The sequence below is a fragment of the Clinocottus analis genome, unplaced genomic scaffold, assembly GCF_023055335.1.
Source record: "Clinocottus analis isolate CAN_PGR_092001 unplaced genomic scaffold, fCliAna1.0.p SCAF_6, whole genome shotgun sequence".
NCBI classification, from domain to species: Eukaryota; Metazoa; Chordata; class Actinopteri; order Perciformes; family Cottidae; genus Clinocottus; species Clinocottus analis.
Window position 1 is genome coordinate 11,393,092 of NW_027176218.1, and position 24,276 is coordinate 11,417,367.

General features: G+C 39.5%; 1 protein-coding gene across 4 annotated transcripts in view; it reads left to right on the plus strand.

The window, feature by feature from the left end:
* The first annotated feature begins 3,731 nt into the window (after nt 1-3,731).
* sema3ab (sema domain, immunoglobulin domain (Ig), short basic domain, secreted, (semaphorin) 3Ab) overlaps nt 3,732-24,276 on the plus strand; it is a 58,184-nt gene continuing 37,639 nt past the window's right edge. For 2 of the 4 annotated variants that reach the window (XM_068603180.1, XM_068603182.1), the window contains exon 1: nt 20,672-20,797. The gene's annotated coding sequence lies outside the window, so the exon portion shown is untranslated. Of the gene's footprint in view, nt 3,844-20,671; nt 20,798-24,276 lie in introns of those variants that run through there. The other 2 variants (XM_068603181.1, XM_068603183.1) reach the window with 2 other exon arrangements.

The following is a 24,276-nucleotide window of genomic DNA, read 5'->3' on the forward strand; positions in this document are numbered from 1 at the left end:
TGGTTCTATATTACAGGGTATTTACAGCTGTGCAGATGTGTGTATTTGTCAGGTGTTGACAGTGAACTTCTGGGCTGGGTGGAGGCAGCCAAGTGTTGTATGAGAGCTGTCGGGCTGGGCGGTATTTATGGTCGCCCGGGGGTACTGGAAGGCGAGAGGTATGTGTGTATGAGCTACAAACAGTTGTTCCCCTCCCTGGAGTAATAACTACCTGTGTCCCCTCTGCCTGATTTACTGATATACATGATCTCTCCTCACTCCAGAATGTTGGCAGAACAGGCAATGAATATCCTGAACACATCCCATGATACATGTCTTCATTTGTTGTGTAAAGAGCTGCTTCCAAATTCCATATAGTTGAGATGTCTCAAGAGCTCTTCGCCCTGTCGTTCTCGCTTGCTGTGGCAAATGCATTTCAGTGTTGGCTTTGGGGTCAGTCGCTGCTGATTTGATATCGGGTGTCAGTTTGCGTTGTATACATGTATACGTATACTGGTATGACTGTGTTGGTAACAGAACGACTGGGCTCTGTCGTTAGCATGCCCGTCTTTCAATCAGAGGATCACCAGTTTAAGCCTGGCTCCGCTAGTCCTTGTCTATGAGTCCTTGAGCAAGACACTTAACCCTGAATTGCTCCATGTTACTGTGTCTACAGTGTATAGAGCAAAGTGTTTTTGATATGTGATTGTCAAGCATTTAGTATTGTTCATTTTGAGAAAAATTATATTCATAATTTCACACCAAATTCTTTCATGAAGCCGGCTCATTCCTTCAAGTTGCCCCGTGCCATTCAATCAGGTGGTCACCTTTTTCCGCTGAGTATTCAAGATTAACCATTTGGAAAATAAATATATTTGTTGCAGCAGTTGACAGTTTACATTTAACTGTTACATATAATTACTGTTGTATAATTATTTTAAGAATTATTAATATTTGTGGTCTGCTAAATACCATAATGTTCCTGGTGGATCCTCCAGCAGTGACCTCTTCTACTGAGGAACTTTCCCCCTCCATGTGTGAGACTTTTCTCTTGTTAGGGACAATATTTGCTGAAGTGACTCCCGAGGTTTTTGTCTCTTTTCTGCTTTTTACGGCTACAGCGAGGAAGGCAGTTGTTTATGATAATTAGTTGTATGCTCAGGTTACACAAGTGGTGACTATAAAAAAGGGAATTTACTGTTGGTTTGGAGGACTCATGTTGTTGATATTGTTCCTGTAGAATATTGTTTACTCAAAGTACATGCATATCTAAATACATAAGTATTTATTTTTACAAAGTAGAATTTATTTCAAGTATCAGTACTTTAAATTGAGTACAATAATCTAGTACTCTTTTCACCAGGGGAGGGCCTCATGAGAGTTAAAAAGAAAACAATAACATTGGGCAAAGTGAAATTAGACAAAGTGCTGTGCACGTCGAGCAACAGCATATGTGGCTGTCATGTGAGTTCCATGTATTGTAAAAATACTTTGGCCATGAAGGTTGATTATCTCAGTAACATTAGAAATATTCGAGAATATTGTGGGTCAGAGAGTATTTTCAGTTGTTTTCCACAACTTGGTGTAACAAAGACACACACATTTCAAGCTTGATTTTGTACACAAATACTCCCACTTATTTTTCAAAATATAATTTTTAAATAGCTGTTAATGTTTCTGGTTAGCTTGACTTCCACGTAGGTTGTAACTGTAATGAAATCAGTTCTGTGAAAATATAACCAGCATGTGTTTATACTGTTGCAGATTCTTGGCAGCATGACAAAATATCTCAAAGCTTGTGTTTGGTCAATGTTGGGATTTGGATTTGGATTGTATAAAAATTGAATCGTTCTTCAAAACAATGTTTTTTCAAGTATTAGTTTCCAATTGTTTTCACATCATGTCAAAAAGAGGACATGTTTAACTTGATCAAAGATGTATTGGTGCAGCTAAATCACAAAAATCCTGTTAAATTTGAACAAATATTTGACAGAAAAAACATTAACCATATAAATCCTGTCTTTCTTGCAGTTATTTGAAAGGGATTTTAATGCTTGTTTGTTAAACATTTGATATTTCTCCATCCTTTTTTTCGTTGCAAGTCACACGTTACATCTAAAATATGATAAAGAAATTAAAAAAAACATCTGGCGTTATAATGAATATAAAAAATATATCATCTCATTTCTGAGCAGCATTTTCAAAATAACAACAAATGAGAACTAAGACAGAACCTGAAACATAGGAACATAATTCATATCTCGCAATGGTTGGATCTCCTAACAAAACAATCAGCTTTGCAAAAAATGCCACACACAAATTCCCCTCTAAAGTACCTCAACATTGTGTGTGCTTGAATTGGTAAATGAGGGGAAAACATGTAATATGTAGGAAGATAGATGATAACCAGGCAATAAAATAGGCATAAAGGAGTACATTAAGAATTAAGAATATGCTCAGTAAATATGTGACATTCAGGTTCCTTATTACGTAACTAATACTCATATTGTTTATGTCTCTTTCCCTGTATGATACAATTTACTGCCACAAGTCACATCCTTTAATTACAGTCATAGTGTCTGTAGTAGTCACTGCTACAGTTTCCAACTTATATTAGTCATTACTCCACAATTGTTGTATTAAAATGTGTTTATTATTATTATTATCATTATTATTATTACAACAAAACACAAAACATCTAAATAAACTGAATATAATTTGGGGACTATTGAGAAACATTTTGTGTCAGCTGAAACATTTTAGGTCTCAGATACAGCGTCCAATCAGACATGTGGGTCGTGCTTCATCAATCTGTAGTGAATTGGCATATTGAGTTTATTGTCTGCATCGACATTAGAGATTACAGTGTGTTGAAATAGCTGTGTATCTGTATGTGTGTGTGTGTATATGTCTGTATGTGTATGCAACACCGGAACAGACCACATTCCCAGGATGTGTTTCTGTATGATTAAGTGTGTGTGTGTGTGTGTGTGTGTGTGTGTGTGTGTGTGTTGTGTTTGCGTGTTTGTCTCAAATTGCTGCTGGCATCCACAGATCCCTGGAGTAAACGGAGTGTGTGTATCCATGAAATGGATATGACTTTCAGTACAGTTTGATGCCGCACCTCATTGACCTTTAGCCTTTCAATTGTTTTTTTTTCCAATTGGTCACATATCTCTGCGTTATCCTTGCATTGCAATGCAGCCACATGGACTGCACTAATGTCATTTGGAAAATATTTCCTTCGTTCATGTGGCAGATACCAGTTGTAAGGAAAGGAAGTGCAGACTGACTCTCACACCATGTCAATCTATTTTTACACATTCATGATTGGAATGAGTGCCATCACATCATCACTACTGTATCTCATTTTCCATTTGAATTAAATAGCAGTTAGACAATATTGTACATTGTTAGGGGTCCAGAAGCAGTGGGGCTTCTGGAGATTAACAGTCCCGGTGTCCATCTGTCCTCTGACTTCTCACTCCCCTCAACTAGATGTATTGTGATTTATGTTGATAAAGTCAATATTTTAGGCCCCTGTTTGACAAAACAGGAGGACACAAAGATAGCAGGACTGAAAAGTAAAGAGTGAGAGGTTTTCATCTTATGAAACAGAGAGTAGGATACTTGGCACGTAGTCAGGGTAAGAGTGAGGAGAGGAAGGAGGCATTCCAGTAGAAGAGAGAGGTACAAGAGACAAGCGCTTACTTGAGGTGTTAGTATCTCTCGACAGCCTGATGGCCTGCAATGGCATTGCCTTCAATCTATCGCATCATATATTACCACTAAGGATTTGGCAGCTGAAACCAAACACCGCTGCAATGCTGCCTTAAGACTCGACTCACTCTGCTTGACTACAAGGTGAGAAAAATTCTCTCTCCTGTTGAAGGACGATTTGTCCTACATAAAAACCAATAACAAAAGGTTTAGGAGTTGCATTGTTTCTGCCATGATCAGATAATTGCCTCTTGAGGTCACTAATTCACTTTGCTCATTCTGGGAAAGAGCTGAGGGACAGCGTGTGTGGGAGTGCTCTACAAGGCAGCCTGTATCCTGATATTTTGGGGGACTTTTCTTGATCAATACAGCTTTTTCTTGTGTTTTATACAATTTTTTGTTGATGATTAATTACAAGTCTTGCCGATCTTGTATTTTGATTTACATTGATGTAATTCTTTCACTTAAGCGTTAGATATCGTGGCATTAAGCAACAGTATGTCACTGGATTTTGTTGTTTATTAATGAGTTGAAATGCAGGAAACAATATCACACGTGTTTGACGTGCTTTGATAAATTACTATTGGTCATTCTTAACTTTTCAATACATTGGAGTGTACACTTTTTGGTTTGAGGAGAAATTGCATGAATACTTTTTGAAAGTGTAAAAAGACATGATCTTGGTTTTAAAAAAGTACACATGCTGTGGGCTTTATGGGCTTTTTGCTTGATGCTTACAGTATATTGTCCCTGTTCCCTTACACTTTCACCATTTCCAATTACCAGCAGCAATAGCGATATTGGTAAGGAAATAAACAGATTTTCACTTATTTCAAAATATAGGAAATCATATAACAGGACGTTAGAGAGCTCAAACGGCTTGGATAACAGAGACTGTGTCGCGGTGTAGGTATCATAGCCCCTTTTATCACATTAACAAATAAGGTGGCGTAGAAACTCATGAGCCTTTTAAGACTGTAAGTGTGTAACCATGTGTGTGTCTGTGTGTGTGCACATTGGGTAAGTATTTTTCAAAGTGGTGAATGGTGATGGGTTGCCAGCATCGGGAGATCAAAAGCTTAGATGAAATGTGTGTCACTATAACAGCTGCAGCGCTGTGGATTTCCACATGATACTGTCAAACACAGTCAAGACTGCACACACATCTGGTCTTATGTCACTGTTGAGTGAATGGTGCCTTTGCCCTTTTTTTTTAGTAAAACCTTACGATGATCCATTTCAAAAATCTACAGGGAAGAAGTATGAAATATATTGAACTATGTCGTCATAAAATCCATGATCACAAAAAATGAACGAAAGCTATCTCTGAACTTTCAAATAAACGTGAGATCTCATGTTGGTTTAATTTTGTGGTGAAGGCAAGGATTAGGTAAATACACAACTCTTTAGGTTAATATCTTGTGAGCTTTTACAAAAAGTGACGAGACAACCCCATATGTAAGCGATCCATAACATCAGGAGCATCTGGAACACAACTCTCTGTGGACGTAAGGCACCTCCCTCAGGTGAAATAATCCTCGGAATTAATAAGCCTTTGCAAGAGTTTGTTTTTCCTTAACTCAAAACATTTGAGTAAGAACTTTAGATATCTCTGAAAGTTTAACCTGATTTGTTGCTCCTGCTTTCAAATTCCACGCTGGCTGTTGTTTTTGCAATAAAACACAACATTTTCCTCTCTGTTTTACTGGGGATCAGTTCCAAATATAACTGTTTTATTAGGACCAATGGGATATTTGATTTAAGTTCCCAAGAGCTTCGCCAAATTCACAACACAGGACGCAACACGCAGGACACACACTGGACAAAATTAGCAAAAAAAAAGCAATAAAATGCAGAGCAGGCTGAACAATAATTAAAATCTTGTTTTAAATTAAACTCAGCAGTTAGATTTGTAGTGACCTTACTAACCCCGCTGCATGCAAAGTGTAATTTCATCACCAGACTAAGTATATATATATAGATGGGCATTTGACGTGTCACATTTCTGTTTACGATTGTTAACAACATTTGGTGCTTGCACTACAGCGGGAAACAGCAGCATAACAGTGCAAAGACAGAATTTGTATATTATCAGTTTTAAGTTTCAGTTGAATAAATTGAGGGGCCATGCTCCTATTGAGTGAAAAATGCTTTTGAGTCAGGGCCATTCAGATCCCAGTAATGAACGCCAGCCATCAGAAGAGAAACAGTCCAGTTTGTGAGGCCCATTGTGTACAGCTGGAAATGAAAAATTACATCCGTGGCTTTACATCTCATAAACTGCTTCATCATTCATAAACTGAAGCCATGGCCTGGTGATCACAGCAAGTCCTCCTTGTATTTTAAACTGATTTGTATGACGGATGATTCAGTGCTTTCATAAAGGAGACGCTGCCTGTGTTTCTTTGAGTGTGATAAGCCCCCAACTTCTAGCATTCGTCTTAATGAGCTCATTCTACATTAATTGCAAGCTAATTACGTTCCTTAATCGTCAACAGACACATGGAAGTCTATTATGATTATTTGTTTCATGGTAGACTGTGACGTGGACCGTATTTTTTATATTAATGCAGTACATTTCTTTCCTGCTTCATTTCTCCCTCCTTCCTTCCTGTGGTTTTGATAACCTCACCCATATGGCTTAGTCTTTGATGTCTTTCCCAAATCTACATGCATGGTGGTTGTCATGTTGCTTTATGACAGGCACATACCTGTCTTCCAGTGTGAGGGCCTCTCAACACAGAAACACACACACATGGTCAGTGTCTCAGTGAATTAAAAATGGAAATATGTATTCTCATTTGTCTTATGTTTGTGCAATATCATTTACATTTAAGATGAGCGCTGCAGATACATATTTAAACCCACTGTACTTATTCAAGTGCAGTTACTAGCGACCGGTCAGTGTCTACTGATCAGCACATGCTCACCTTACCCTTCATCGCAGCACTAACTCATATTCACTATTCAAAGATAAAAAGATTGTATGAGGAGTGCTTGTATAGTGAAAGGTACTAAGGCAGCATTTTTGGCAGGAATGAAGGGCACTGCTATATCATCAGGGCAGAGGATATGCAGCAGCCTTGTGAAAGTGACGGATGACCGTACTCACTGCCATTTTATAGCTCCTTCAGCCATGCTTAAAGTTGAAATATGTGAAGGAATAAGCAGAGAATAAATTTCACACTATGGAGGTCACGTCCAACCTGCAATTCCTATACTTACTAGATACGTACGTGCATGTGTATGTGTGTTACCGAGAGAGAAATGGCGAGAGAATTGAAATAAAAGTCACAATCAACTTGATAAATGGTATAACATTCTCAGTGGAAACTGTCATTCCACAAGATTCATGTGTCTCAGTCCGTCCAGCTGTTCAGGTCTGCTTGCTGGATTCAAGGCTCAACTATTCCTGTCGATGGTGTCTGATATCTATCTTGGGAGTGCGAGGCAATTTTAAAGACTACTTGGACTTCATTCAACTGTGCTTTTTCCCCCATTAATATAATATCATGTGCTACTGTTACTACTGTCATCACTCAAGCAGATTTGCATGTTCGAGCAACAGAATCGAAATGTTGTGAGCTATTGTACCCATTACTGGAAAGAGAAACTGTTAAAGGCAAATGACCAACATTTTAATGTACATTATAAAAGACAAACTATATAACGGCGGAGGAAAAAGTTTTAACAATTGGTAATTTGGCTTGATCTTATTTTTACATAAACACAAATGTCCTTTCTACCCCTTTTCACTGGTTTGGTTTATGCAAAGTATATGCTAATGATCATTTGTTCGTGTGTGGGATTGTGTGAGTGTGTGTGAATATGAAAGAGTGCAAGAGAGAGATAAAGAGCGGGAGATTGATCACACAGAGGTATTACTCCCCTTTCAGTCCTGTAAGGGCAGCACTATTATGCAGATGAGCACATTAAATGTAGTTGGACACCACCCAGCATGTCATTAAATCTAAAATGGCTGTGGGACTTTAATGTGAGGCTGCTATTGTAATGTGCTTCGTCTTTCCCCATTTTGTATATTGAACAACCCTGAACCACTATTAACCACCTGGCAGAACCTCTCGGCCTCTTTCAGCTATTTCATTTTTTTTTCTGCCTATCATTCTCTTTGCTCTTTTTCTCACATTCTGGTCTGCCAGTGTGCTCTACCTTTCTCTATCTTATATTCAAAGCCAAAATCATAATACTCCCAGCAGACAATTACCTGGGGTTCTTCCTAGTATTCCACTGGACAGCTAGCGTGGATGGCATAAATATAGTAGTCCGTACCTGTTTATAATGGTGAGTTCAGAGGACCACAGTGAAAACCCATTACCCCAATTACCCAATTATTTCAAATGACATGATTATCAGACACCATCACCAATACAGCTGTAGCACCACCTCGACAGTAGCTGTTTGGTATGCTTGAATATAACTATTTATAGCTCCATTTTCTTAGTTTCCACACAGACACACATACAAGCACATGCACACATGCAGTCAGTCCTTTTAATGACAGGTCATCCAGTGCAGTTTCCTTTTCTGAACCATTTAGGGATCCTGGGTGAAGCTCGTATTCAATCGAAAAGGAAACAGAGCTGTTAGTGCAGGGTCATGACCTTTCACCTGACATGTGAGAAGACTGTGTGTGTATGAGTATGTGTGACATGTGAGACGCACGGGTCACAGTGTTCAACATCCAATGATATGTTGTTCTTGAAGCTCCTAGGCCTCTCCCTGCCCATCCATCTGTCTTCAAACCCAGTATCCGACAAAATAAATAGGGCTCTGTTTTGCTGAAATAAAAATGTGTTTGAAATGACAGCAGTAACCAAACGGTGAAACAGATTGCATCGCTGTCCTTTAATCAGTGACATAGCCCTGGGTCTACATGAACCTAAAGTCTTAGGACCTCCGGCAATCCTACTTCCTGATGATTATCCATCCCCCGCTCCTGACGCCTGCTCTTCCTTTTCCCCTCCTCCTCGTTTTCATCTCCTCCACCCATCCCCTACAATTCATGGCAATACCCTCAGTGATGATGGACATCTCAAGCACAGACCACTGTTTACTTTGTCTAAAAATAAGACGAGTTTAGGCCTGCTCCTGCATGCCTGACATGTAGGACAGAGCAGAAGCAGCAGCAGCTCGCAGTTGTTGTGTGTATGTGTGTGTGTCTCTTTTGGAGGGGTCATCGGTCAGGTCATGTGTATGATATCTATGCCAGGTAAAAGAGATGTCCAATGATGGACGGAGGCTCCTGTGTCTACCAGTCGTCTCCCATATGACGGTGTCACTTGCCCTCCCCATCTTAACTGGTGGTAATACTGCCAAGGCTATTCTTAGCTTCTGTGTCAAGCCTGTCTCTGGGGAGCAGTGTAGGGGGTCTCTGTTACATTACACGTAGACACACACACACACACACACACACACACACACACACACACACACACACATGCATACAGGTGTCTTGAGACATCTCTACTTGATCTTTATTAAGCAGTGTAACTCTGAAACTAATTTTTATACAAGTACAAGATCATGTTCCTCCACAACTGAAAACTCAATCAGCTTTACTGGCCATGTAAATTTGCACACATGAAATTTGACTCCGGTTTCTCTTTGCTCTTCGTACATATACTAAAGGTAAATATAAAAGACAATAACAAAACAGAAAAAAATATTAAACAGTGATCCAGAAAATGCAGATAGTGCAGTTGGAGGTGTCTGATTAATTGTTCAATTGTTCATCAGACTGATGGCCAGATTGAGATGTTTCAGGCTGTTGACATGTTACCAGTGACAGCCTCATCCCTGCTATTCGAAGAGCAAGTGGTATTTATTGCATTTTAAGTTAGTAAGTGTGATGTTTCATGCAGAAAGCAAGATTGAAAATAATCAACATTTGCATAAAGTATCTGTAGTTAACATCTTAGTAATAAAAAAATAGTGTGCAGTTTTATTTTATTATGAAGGTTTTGGTAGCATATATTTTTTATTTGAGTTGAGAATGCAGGCCCAATATCTAACATATATTTTTTTTTTTAAATCAGATTTATCCACTGCTTCTGGTTAGAAATGTATGTTCGGTATTCATAATTGCATGTGTGTGTTCCTACTCATATATCTATGTTAAAGCTTGTCAAGCATTGTTGTTCCAGCAAACTGATCAGTAGTGTTGCAGAGAGAAGGTAAAGTTAGTTTGTCTGGTTTACATGTCTGGATCAGGAGTACAGTTGAGACTTCCCTCTCATGTAAATCCTGCAGTAAGCGTCTTGAGCACGTAACACTTCACAACAAGGGCATTGCCTTTCAGACCACACGCAAGACCGGCACCCAGCTAAAGCCTCGCAAAATCCTGTCAATGTGTCTCTGTGTGTGGCAGAGGAGGGGCACGAGGAGGAAGGTGTCGTTTAGTCCTCAATACAGCTGTCCTGACCTGGGTGAGGGCCGAACAAATTTCCCCATCCAACTAAACTTCACACACATTTCACACATGAACACCCTGACACAAATTCTGCACTCTCTGTGGTCCTTATGAAATGTTGTTTCAAATAATTTCAGCTGTAAATTGCACTTAAAACATGAGTATGACCAAGAACGTGAGGTCATCTTGTTGTTTAATTGTATGATTGTAAAAACAAAGCAAAAGGTAAAGTGAAAATCAATCCTAAAGTTGTATTTCACTATAATCTATTTGTTTGCCTGGAACAGAAGCACAGAGAGCTGTTTGGCCTCCTTGCAAAATTAGCTTTGGCAAAAGTATTACCTTTCACTGATGATAGTATCTCTTAAAATGGAAACAAATTACTGTCTCTAGAAATGTCTTTATTAGCAACAAATAGCAACGCATCTGTGCAACAGATTTTGCAGAACAGAAATTTTTCAACAGAAAGTTACATTATTCCAAATATAATATTTACAGCAATCTGAAATCACTGCCCCAAAAAGCCATGCTTAGTCAGTTCCCTGGGTGGTGAGCAATGTTTAATGCCCTGGATCACATTAGTGGCTGTGATTGTCCGCCTGCCAGTGACCAGCTGCTTCATCAAACCTCAAACCCCTGGAACAGAATTACATTCCTTAAGTGCAGATACAAAGGCTCCTTGGCTCTTCCACAGTATTAAGCTGTAGTGGTGGTGGTTTCAAGAAGGAGAAACACAAGGTTATAAAGAACTATGGGAAAGCTACGATTATAATGTTCACTTCACTGACTTATGTATGTTGTTTGTCTGATTGATCTTGAATTCAAGACACTTATTCTATACAATTACATTAAGTAAATATAAATATAAGTAAATATAAGGTAGTGTAAATTATGCTGTAATCTGGCTTAACTAAAAAGCATTTAGTAATGTCATTCTATCAACCACTCGACTTAAGACACATTCAGGTACGTTGCAGTCTCTACTGTCATCTGGATGTTGGATACAAACAATAGGTACTTGATCTAGAGCTGATCCCTGTTCTCAGTGAACAGCTGCAGGGACAGACGTCCCATTTGTTGCACATTGTTTGTCTATACTAGGTTCAGTGGTTGTGCAAAAAAGTCTGCAGTCATTTGCTCTGCAGCAGAGCTCTAATGCCGTGTTTCTGCTGGTTAATGGTCTCCCATGAGCCCGCTTCTGTTTTACTGCCCAGCCTGTGGGGGGGGAGGAGGGGAAAGAGTGATGGCGCCTAGGGGGAAAAGAAGTACAGAAGCCCAGCGAGACAGAAAACAGAAGTAAGGATAGAGTTCACAAGATCAAAGGAGGATGGTATAATGCTTTGAATCGAGATAGCAAAGAAACACTTTGACAAAAAGAAGATGATAACATCATCTCATTGTAATTTTACTAGAGGAATATATTTAGTATGCAACTTTTTACGTTTCTCATCTTCTGTATTATTTTCGATACACAAAGAACAAATCACTTAACAGTATGACCAACAGAACGCTGAATACAGTTAACATACAAACTGCTCTTTGTGGAGGCCAGGCTTATGTGTGATGATGAAATGAAACAAATTCATGCAATACCTTTTATAACAATTATATTATTGTGTGTATGTGTATGTTTGTGAATGTTGTAACTTGTAACTTCAAGCCTTGTAAACAAGTTATATAATCACTATAAAAAATCTGAAAAATAAAAACAAGAGCAAAGCACAGTAGAACAACAGGCCTGTTGTGAAAATTGCCATATGAAAAATACATATGAATTTATCTGATCTCCAGTCATACAGAAACAAATCACACAACCATATGCACCCTGCCTGGCTCAACCTAAAAATAATATTTCGATATCTCAAAGCTTTGTGATACACATTTCTGATTATTCAGAGACAAACTGAAACCTACATTGCACACTTACTACTCCTTAACAACTTCATTGTTAATTTCTCCTCAACACATCTGCTCCGAGCAGACACACCGTCACTGCTGACTCTTACTCTGTGGATTGCACTTAAACTCGGCCATTTTCAAATAGTAGTGCTGCGAGCATCACAGCTTGCATGTGGCGTGACATTTTGAAAGTTATTTTCTTCATTTGCTTATGTCACCTGGTAGTGTGTGCATGGAAGCTAACAGGGTCAGTTGTTTATAGTTGTTTATTCTTTTTAAATCACAACTTCTGTAATTTGGAAATGATTGAATCACAATATTAGTTTGAATGTGATGTATTGCCCAAAATGAGAGAGGGCTAAGGATTGTGGTGTGAGGTATGGTGTCAGGTGACCCAAAGCCCTGCAGCCAGTCTGACTCCTGCTGATTGATGAGCTGTTCAATAGGAGATGTCAGACTACTGGAGCTAGAAACTTGACATTTAGCCACAAAACATCATGATGTAGTAATGTACATTTATGCTAAGCAAACTATACAGGAACTAGCCTTAAACAAACTGAGTATGTAATAGGTCATTTTCAAATAATATTGACTATCTTTTGCAATTCTATCACAAGTAGAAACACAAGTAGAAATACAACTCTGGCTGTACACAGGCGTGCGCTATCGCGTTACAGTCCCTGTATGTGAGTGGTGTGTATGTGTTTTACTGGTTCTGCAGTGCACAAAGGTCCACCATCAAGTTCAGGGTCACATTCACACCCATTAATCACAGACGAGGCACCAGATTGAAGTACTGCCTCAGCTTCTCTCCCATTCAGGCAAGCTGTGTTTCACCCTTTAAGGTTCAAAATAGACTTATACTTCTGACTGCCCACACTGAATGCTGATCAGTCAGATCAGCACTGAACACATTTTTTTTTACCTGTTGCCTCTTCAACCCTGTGGACCATTGAAGGGTTGTTTTTTTTAATTATATGATCAAATCGCACACTCCAAAGTTTCAAAAGTTTTACGAAATATGCAGAAAATGAATCACAAGGAACAATGATGTTACATGGTTTGTACATTTATTTTTCAATTTAAATGATGAATTAAGTGTTGTAAGTGAAGCAGTTTATGTAGTCAATGGCATACCTTTAAACATATGACCATATACTTGAGGGGGAAATAAAGGACATTAGGGATGAAGTGATTTTGATTTTAATGGTAGCTAACAGGAAGCTTTGGTTGTGTTTTAGTGCTTTTGTAGTCTATGGAGTTGGAGTCAGTTATAGGGCAGAGAGATGAGCAGCCACACCAAAGCACCCTCGCTGAAGTTATATATAGAGCCTGTTCACCCCCGCCCTGCTCTGGAGGTGAATGGGCTGCAAGCAAACACATTCTACAGCTTACATGACCTGTTTTCCCACCCACCTCCTTGGTTCTGCTTTTCTTTCCTCTTTCTATTTTCACATCACTTACATCCCTTGTTTTAGTTTGTGGTTTGGCAGGGCAGTACAGCATGCAGTTCAAAAGAAAATAAAAAGCACAAAGCAGTCTAGTGGGATAGCTATTAACATAGCAATTCAGCCTAGTCCGTCATGATTGTTGCCATATATATGTATATATATAGATCATGGTGCTGTGATGCGGAGAGTGTGTGTGAGGTCAGAGCTGGATGGACACTGTGGCCATTGTCCTGAGATGCCGGACCACTCATTTCCTCTCACAGACCAGGTGTTGAGGCCAGACAGATGACCTGCAGAGTCTTTCTGTGCTTGTGTGTATGCAGGCACTTTCACACATGGGGATCTCATCATTGATAAATATTTGTACTGTTAATATGTCAGTTGTTAATAACAGCACAAGGTGTTTTACGACTCAAAGTGTGACAGTGGATAGTAGAGCTCCATTCTTGCAGATGTAATGCCAGGATGCTCCAATTTCAGTGCTCGTACTTTCATTTTCCGACAATAGAGTACTTTTGTTTTGATGGTAGTAAATACTCACTACCATGTTATTAATATTACACAATAAATGAAACGGCCTGATGGCCAAACATGTGTGTTTCACTCACCCCCAGTCGTGAAAATATATTTGTACTATTTAACTTTCAGTCTTTATTGAGTTCATGCCCTTCCATGTCCTTTCCTCTCCACAGAGTGAACTCACAAGGTGTTGTTTATATTGCTCTTTCTTGGTTGGTCCTGGTTACCATGTGGAGCTCCTGCTGTGTCTGTAAATCAACACCTTGTCGCACACACCAGCCTATAGCCACCTGTGACAAAAGAGCCAGAGTAAATAAACTGGTGGAGTGAGAAAAAAAGAAGAAAAAAGTAACGCGAAAGAGAGAGAGCTATCTGTTTTCTTTTTGTGCTCTCATCATGTGACTCATCTTTGAGTGAGTTGCAGTGCCAGGAGACACTTGAAATGTCTGCACTGTCACTAACAGCTGCTGCCCCACCACCCTGGAAACAGAAAAAAGGTGAAGAAGGTTGAGAGAAACTCATGAGCCTTGTGTTTTCAGGGAATGTTTTGATAAACCATGAAATGAAAATATTAGTTTATGCGGATGTGGATGTCAGGCTAAACCAGAGCAGAGTTTATAAGAGAATTTGACAAATTTGAGGTGTTTAGTGCGGCCTCAGTTACACTGTGACAGCTGAAAAACAGACTCTCTCTCACACTCTCGCTGTGGTCCAACTGTTTTTCCCATTATGTGCCAGACACATGCACTCACCTGCTCAATCCCATTCAAAGCCCAAAATGCACACTTCTCAAGGGGTCCGTATTTGCTCGAAGTACTCTTGGACACACCTATGTTAAGCTCCTCTTCTTCTACAGTCACCTACAGTCCACGCAGTCGTCAGTCCAGTGCAGGTCCACTTACCAAACATATCCATCTCAGGTAGAAATAATAAATAGTAGGGCTGGGCAGGTCAGATTAGAGAGGCTGATGTGTATTTTCATACAGCTGTAGACAAGGGCTGCATACTAAAGCTCTAATGCTCTACAGATGGTTCCACTCACTGTAGTCAACTACAGGACGTACCCTCTCTGCATCCTGGATATATGATATGCTGAAGCTCGACCAGACCTCCGATATGTCTGTGTACACTTTGTGGGAGGATAGACTCTATGCGGGCATTCGTCAGGGATTTACAATGTCTGATAATAATCTACACGTCACCGCACTGCAATATACATTTTTTACTGATTTAGAAATTATTGACTCTTTTCTCAGAAGGAAAAGTTCAGAGTAAAACAAATACTGTAAACATAAAATGAACTGATCTCAGGATATAGTTAGTAAAAATATTTATAAAAAGAATGTATCAATCATTGTTCTTCCCCAGACTGTAGACACTTAACAGTCACAGCGATAGAATAAACATCATTTCATGATTATGAGTTGCTCTCTCCTACTTTTGTAAAAACCAACAGCTACGTTAAAGTCCAGGCATTTTTTTCAAAATCTTCTTTTTCAAGATATGTCCAAAAATATCTTTAATAATATTGAAAATTGAAGCCAAATTACAGTAGAGGTAAAGCTGAAAAGTTGGGATACATCGCATCATGTATGGAAACAGAATATTTAGAATAACACTTCTAACAACTAAAATGATGATATTTAGATTTATCTCAGACTGTAGTGGAGTATTGTTTGAAGCCAGCCTTTTAAACAGAAAGCACTGGCTTTCTGTTTAAACAGGATGACCGAGGATTATATATCCCATTCTCTCTCCATCTGATATACTGAAGCCTGACCAGACCTCTGATAGTGTCTTTGTGGACATTCTTGGAAGAAATGCTTTATACAGCAATTCGTCAGGGATTTAGTGCGTCAGATAATAATCTTTCTGTTACAGTCAATAATGTGCGAAAGAGAGCTCAGTGGTTGAGACAAATGCTGAATTTATTACTAAGTTTGATTTAATTGCCACCCACTGTGCTACTGTAGGTCAATTTAAGAAACAGTCCAGACAAAATATTTTCAATACTGATTATAAAAACCAGTAATACCCATAAAAGGCAGTAATACCCATACCTCACACAGCCAAGTGAGAAACCAAATTGAAAAAAAACCCTCTTCTGACAGCAATAATCAATGTATTTAGAGCACTTTGTTATGTGTTGTGTCGCTGTATGTCAACATATAAGTTAAAAGCAGTTCAATTTCATTTTTAATGTAAAAAGTCTTAATTAATTAATTAATTAATGATAAATGATTCATAACTGATTTAGTTTCTGAAGCAGTGACTTCTTGTCAAAGCTTGCATTTTTCTGAGTTGTATGAAATTCTGGCAAAGAGTCCTGTTAACTTGTTGGATTATTTCATTGTGTAGTTTTTAATTACCAGAAACTGTTAAACTACTGATGATTAAACTGATTATTATGAAACCTCAAATTCATCTTGTTAGTCATTGAAAGGGTTCCACTTTCCTAGGTGAGAGACATCTGTTTAAAAGGAAACACATGATGGAGTGTGACAATCAATGATGTCATAGCGCCTTGCAGTGAAAAGAGAATGTGGTCATCAGGGTGGTGGATACACGTAAAGTTTTATGACTTTCACATTGGCATATATGACCTTCATTTAAAAATGACCTGGCTTTCTCCGTAAAAAATAAGCAACACATTTTAGCTTCTTGAATTATAGGCTGGGTTGATATTTTTTCAAATATGTCTTAAAACAATAGTCAGAGGGACTATGTGTCCATTTAAACTAAAGCTTTGATTGTTGTAAACTTTTCTCCTTTTTATACTCGGTATGAAGAGATCACTTCCTGGCAAGCTTCCACTTTGTATACAAGGTTAGATATTTAGTCATCAGTATTGTACTCCCTCTTTTGCAATAACTGTCTAGTCACACCCATTTCTCTCCTCACTTCTGCATTACCTTGGTGCAGGTTGTTAAAGGGCATCTGCAGCGTCTCCACTGCGCAGTGCTCTTTACAATGGAGGTCAAAGAAGTGTCACGTATTTGAAATGGCTGAACGATAATATACTTGATTACTAGTGAAAGGCCTGTTATGGTCCATGAATGCCACAGAGTACATCAAAGTGCACATTTACATCCAACCTTTACAGAAGTTTTCTTTGTCCGGCTTCATTATGTTTTAATGAAAAACTGTACTGATATACTTGCCCAACAGTGTCCCAATCAAGCAATTACGTTTAATTCCAATTTTGTAAACAGTAGAACCTAGTCCACTGCTCTTCTGATGTAAAGCCACTAATCTGGAGCCTTGCATAACTGTTGTTTACCAACTTCATCAACAGTATGCTAATCTGTACCGAGACATAATTATCTCTTAAGATTTCTTGGTTCTTCTTGTCCCTTGAATTATCTCAGACCCAACTTTTTGGTCAGGCTTAATTGTTTTGTTATTTGGACTAATATGATTTTGCTGATGGAACGGCCCAGGTCATGCCTCAGTTCAACCATTCATCATGTACTTTAATCTAATATAATACAAAAACACTTTCATAACAGAGACATTATTCATCGATGTTGTTTTATGTAACACTGTTAGGTTGAGCCAGTCTGTCTAACTCTCTCCCTGTATGAAGACAAGCCAGAGGGACAGTAGAACATTTAGTACAGAGGGGCTTTGTTAAGGTAACACACACGTGCTTGCATCCATGTGCACACACGTATATGTGCACACACACACACACACACACACACACACACACACACACACACACACACAGCACTGTGGCAGCAGGCAGTCCCAGTTAGAGGGAAAAACACAGAAATTAAACGCTGCATGCTTGTGGTTTTTAATTTAGCATGCTGACAGCCATCCAATAGTCCTGTGGTGACACTGGATAACTTTATGACCGTGGTGAGCACAGCGTAGGACAGGGACCAGGACAGACACCCACTTCAGTTTCAACCCCTACACACACACACACACACACACACACACACACACACACACACACACACACACACACACACACACACACACACACACACACACACACACAAAACACACTTCATTTAAAATTTAATCTGGAAAAACTGAATTACTACTGCAGATGTTCAACCATTGGATCAATCGTTGCACACACTCATTAGGGGGACATAATAGAGCTATTAAAAACAGTTATGTGGTGAAATAATAATAATATTGTCAAAAAATAAAAAAATTAAACAGTTACTCACGCATAATATGCCAAGTCTGTATCGGTTGCAGTGGTCTCTGTAATTGCCTATTTTAGTACCAAATACCCTTTCTGCTGGGCTTCCTGCACAATATTAATAGCAGACACACACAAGTGCGTTGTGTGTGTCTGTGGCTGTATGCAATTGTTGGGACTTCACCATTGTGCCAGTTGAGTAGTGAAATGGGTGGTCTCTCCTACTCCAGACCCTCTAAGCGAAAGACGGACTTGGATGTGAGAAATGTTTAGTAACTGAAGCATCTCTTGTATCAGATTTCCATCGTTCCATTACAAGCTGTTGAGTGATAAAACAGATCTGTCTTTGTGTCTTTCCTCAATAAAAGCTTGTGGCTAGTTGTCTTGACTATTGATTGGCTGAACCTTGTCCTGAGTTGACAATATTGACATAATGGCAAGTCTCCCACTGCCATTTGGCCATGCTAAGTATGACCTTGGTCGTAAACGCTAAAGATCACTGTACTGTGAAAACAGTGTTCAGAAAAACATTAGCAAAGCATAAAAAACATGGCTTCCTCATTAATTTAAATGAGACATCCATGGTGGCACAGCAGACTCTACAACACAGAGGACACTGTAGAAACAAGTTCACACAATGTGATTAAATCCACACCAGTACACATGCTATGTGTTATATACTGCACCAGAGTCATTCTCCTTATATATAAAATACGGCGACACAGAAAAAAGGAACTGCTGTGTTTTAGCTTTCCAGGGTTGTAAAATCCTTTCTCATAATAGTAGTGCAGTATTTGGCATTGCATTCATCATATACATGCAGGTGCATATGAAGTTTGAGGTTCAGCGCTTTGCTCAAGGGCAAACTGACTGTCGGAGCCATGGATCAAACAACCAACCTTGTGGTTCAAGGACAACCTGATCTCCTCCCTGAGCCACAGCCATCCCATTGTTGGATGCGTTATTCAATACTGATCTTGTTACCTGTCGCAGCACACCTTTATTTGCTCTGAGCATTGCTGATTTTGACCTGAATATTATAAAAATCCAGCAGTAAAGTATTAAGTGGGATTTTTTGTTCCAGTTATACTGGAATCTGCTTTCTGAGCTGAATGATGACATACACAGGCATACACACACACACACACACACACACACACACACACACAAATGGGACGTACATGGAAAAGAATACGTATGGGCAGAAAGAAGCAGCGTATGGTGTGGTCCACATGTTTTGCGTCATGATTCTGAATGTAAATGTGCAAACATGTGAATCGAGGGAAGTATTGCACCAGAGGTGGCCTTGGAAGTGTTTTCTCTTGAGGTGCTGGATATGTGGCTGTTCCATTGCCGCATGGTGGTGACAGTGTGTGTTGATGAAAGCCACATGCAACGCCAGGGCTGTACATGACTACATTTCTTTTTTTATGGAAGCTCGAGCTAAGTGGATTGTGGTCAAGGTTCAGTGGACATCTTGTTAATAGGCCCTGACAGTGAACTGCATACATTAGACATGATGACACGTGCATCCAAATTAATACTCATTGATATGTTGGTGTGTGTGTGTGTTTTCTGAATAAGGACATAAAGTAAACGGGTCATATGTAGTCATATGTTGGACTGTTGTAAAGGAAAGATTTGCTGCTCTGCTGGAATATTCTGAATGGTTACAAGGCAGACTGCTGTACTGTGTAAAGCACTTTGGAGAGTTATGAATCTTTGTCATTTGGGAACCATAGTCTGTACAGAGTGTAGTTTTTTTATGTGTTTGTGGCATCTGGAACACACACTCAGTCACACAGTCTCCATGAATTAGTCACATATGAGTGATTCTATGTTGGCTGGATCTCTGCGGTACGATGTTTGTATCTCTACACATCATTTCTCCAGAGGGAGATTATTTGCATTTCTGATCCCCCACCTACACTCTTCATTCACTCTGTACCTGCCTACCTATCTCTCCCTATCTTACTCTTACTCTTTGCCAAATACAGAAGACGCCAGGTTCCCCACAGAGGCAGACAGCAGGCGGGCATGTCCATTGCCAGCCTCTGTCCTCCGCTGAGAGTGGCTGACGTCACCGCTCTTTTCCCAGGTGATTCTGTGAGACACATAAACACTCTCACACACCAATTTCATTTTTCACAGTAGACCAGTAACTAAGGAAGGCACAGTGTGTGTATGTACACACACACACACACACACACACACACACACACACACACACACACACACACACACAAACACAACTGTGTTTATGTTTTAAAGACATAGGGAGAGAGAGAGAGAGAGAGAGAGAGAGAGAGAGAGAGAGAGAGAGAGAGAGAGAGGGAGAGAGAAAGAGAGAGAGAGAGAGAGAGAGAGAGAGAGGGAGAGAGAGAGAGAGAGAGAGAGAGAGAAATAGATGCTAATGATCAGCGGTTGGCAGATGGTAGAGTGATGTCGCGAGGACTGATATTGCTGCCCACTTAAACTCATCTGCTGTTACTCCAACCCCCAACACTACTACAAGGCTGGACTCAATGCACACTCATCCACAGACGCTCTCTCTTACGCACCCAAAGGCGATCGCTCTCATTCACACTCTGTCAGATACACGGAACTCTATGCAAACATCCATCTGGAATAATACTTGTAAGTGTACACCCTTTTGTTTGTTTTCACAGCATTCTTCATCTGTTTTGGCAGGAGAGTTGATATGACAGGACAGTTGTTGCTGGGTTTTCATGTAAAGGTCTATTGTCTTGTCATCGCTGATATCATGCTGGCAGGGTAGGGACTTCAGTGATTGCATCCTTTGTCATGGCAATAAAATGAGTTTCTTTTACAGTTTGTTGGTGTTGTTGGGCTGAGTAACAGACATGGAGACAGAACCGGAGGGCATGCTATGTGATCCCAAAACACAACCTGGTGTGTTTTACATCACATTAGTGAAGTAACTAGGACTGTGTCAGTGTGCTTGTGGGTGATTTATGAGAGGAGCCAAGTATAAAGGATTAAGAAGCGTTCAGTCATAAAGTGAACGCTTTTATGAAGTCTGAGTCTCATATTTAGCATATTGGTCTGGAGTTGAGAGATTCAGCATTGGAAAACACTCACAGCTATTGTGTTTTCATTTTAGTGTGTATCTTGAGGAAAACACTTCAAGTATCATTTGTTTTGCAGGTTTCAGTATTTGATTTAGGTTTTAAAGATGTCACAATTCTGTCAGATATTACATGAATATATCCTGCCTCTGTAACCTGATGATGCATTAAATAACACTGAACATTACTTAGTGCCATTTACCAAACCATCTGCAACCACATTTCTGCATGAATGAGACACACAATGCGTGGTCACAATCAGCCTTGTGGGCACACCGACGAAATATGTTGTCAAAAGTTAGTCAGCCAAAATAAATTAACAACAGAGGTCAGCAAATAACTTGTGTAAATTGTGTGGCACTCTTCGGGATGTTATACCTTACGTCTGTATGTTTTTACACTGATCTTTTAAGTATCTAATTAAAAGCTATGTACTTAAACGTGTTCTCTTAAGTAAAAGGCTGAAAGGTGTCAAGGCTTATTTACTGCCATGCTATAGTTAAAGGACTATAGTTAAAGGTGCTGACAGTGGATCATGCTGCTCTAAATACTGTAACACACATACACACACAGAGATGCACACATAGAGGGAGATAGATAGTGCACAGCTGCCCTGTCTCGGGAAAGAGAGAGAGAGAGAGAGAGAGAGAGAGAGAGAGAGAGAGAGAGAGAGAGAGAGAGAGAGAGAGAGAGAAAGCGAGAGAGGGAGCAGACTACCCTCCTCAACAAGACGACTTCATACCTTACACATAATTACAAACTAACATCAACGGTGAAATCTCCCCCAAAAATGACAGAGTGACAGCGTTTTATATTTCTTGTTACATTAATAATTTAAAGCCACACCCATGATGCCAAATTGAACATACTTTGCAAAGTATGTTATCAGTGTCCCGGCTTCCGCAAAGTTGCAGCCTTGCTTTCGGGGGCACACAAAGTGCTGAATTAAAAATGCATTGTCTTCTGTAAATTAGCCTAAATGTTTCCCCCTCGCATGGGCAGCTGTTGCAAAGCCAGAACTATGCGCGTTTTGTGTTTCTCTACTGGGCATAATGCAGCAGAATAGCTCTCATTAAGTGGAGCTGACCGTTTCCACATGGAGGCAAAGTTAAGAGGAGTTGGCATAACTATCCTGCTACTGCTCAACAAGATCCTGTGAAATGTGAATATTTTCTAAGAAAAATAAACTAAATGTTTGATTATAAGACGTGCAAAAACACAACTTGTAGCAAGAAAAAACAAATTTAGCTTTTTTAAGCTTTGAAGGAACTGGGAGGAATTTCTTTGCCAAGGGAAACTGTGTTGTTCTTTAAAATTGTTCTCATCACACTGTGAAATGACTATAAGAACTTTAAAGAGCACGGCTGCATAACACATGGGTCCACACCAATAAAACATCTGTTGAAAACCACTGGAAATGTAGCTTCCCCCATTGTCTATTGTCATCATGTAGGGTGGCAGAAGTCACTTATGCTATTTCCTCTCATTACACCCTCTTCACAAGGTGTTAGGGTCAGCGAGTGAGGGGTAATTGAGACTTCGCTTAAAAGAAATGTGCTACTAGTTTACTTCCACCGCATTCTGTCACTGGCATGAACAGCATATTCTGAGTGGCTGTTATGGTTTCATTATGAAACAAGCATTCCTCTTGAATGTTTGCTGTGAGTTAAATATTTCTCAGAGACTCTTTGTTAAAGATCTAGACAGAATGAGTCGTCTGTCAATTGCCTACTTTAAGAGGTACACAGAGGAATTTCCAAAGAAAGCTGTACTGCCTTTATGATTTCTAGAGATTGGGAAATAATGTAAATGTAATTAAATTGTACAATTTGAGGATTGTGCATATAACCTAAAAACGATCCAATTTTGTGGCTGGACTAAAATCTGATTTATGTTTGCACAATTAAATAAAGCAGCAGAAACACCCATAATTCAAGTTGTGGGGAGAAATCTCATCTCATTAAACTAATAATAATTATGTTTTACATAATTGTTATACATAATTATAGCAAATAAAAGTAAGATAGTTGGGAAGTAATTGAAGATAATACTATGATAGCAATTAACCAGAGAAAAATAAAAAATAATGTATTTTGTAGTACTATTCTTTGCAAAACAATAAATAATTTGTTTCGTACCGAAAGATCAGACATGAGACAACACAAGTCATTTGAATATTTTTGTAATAATAATACAACACAGCTTTTTTTTCCTGTAATGTTGTACTGATTGGTTAGTTTTTGTTGAAACAAAATCCTCCTTTTAGCTAACATCAATGTAATGCTGGATCTTAACTGTGTCCAAATCTCTGACCCTCTGTCAGTTACTATCTCCAAGGTTATCTTAGAAAAACTACCCCCTCTCACCAGCTCAGATTTCCTTCAAGTCAATGCCTCAAACTGTGAGCAACATAGTGGCTCTCTTTTACAGCACCCTTTCATCTTGAAAATAACTGTACTTTGACGGTGTGTACACACATGCTTGTGTCATTTGCAGTAAAGTATTTGTTTGAAGGTAAGTGAAGTTTACTCAGAGCTCCGTTTGTGTATATTATCTCGGACCTCCATATGCTTCTCTTGAATTCCCCATTTATCCACCTCCAAACTCCTTTTCTCAATGTTATTTTCTCGCTGTTTTGATGTGAATTCCTCTCCCTCTTCCTACTCCTCTTGTTCCAGCGAGCGCCTTTATATCAGCACACACCATTCTGTCCACCCGAAGCCCTCCCTCCCGGTGCTGACACAGATGGGTGCTCTGCTAGTTCATGCTAGCTGACCCATAACGTGAACCCCTCTGCCCCACCGGACGCTTCTGTTTGCAAACTGTGACAAAGTATCAGATTTACCCTTTTCTCCCGGTGCAGGCACCGTGGAGGAACCGGGGATCTGGGCATGTTCCTCCATATTACCTATCACACCCCCATCACACCACTTGGTGCACATTCAGTGACACATGTAGAGATGCTTGCAGATGCTCTCTCTCTCTCTCTCTCTCTCTCTCTCTCTCTCTCTCTCTCTCTCTCTCTGT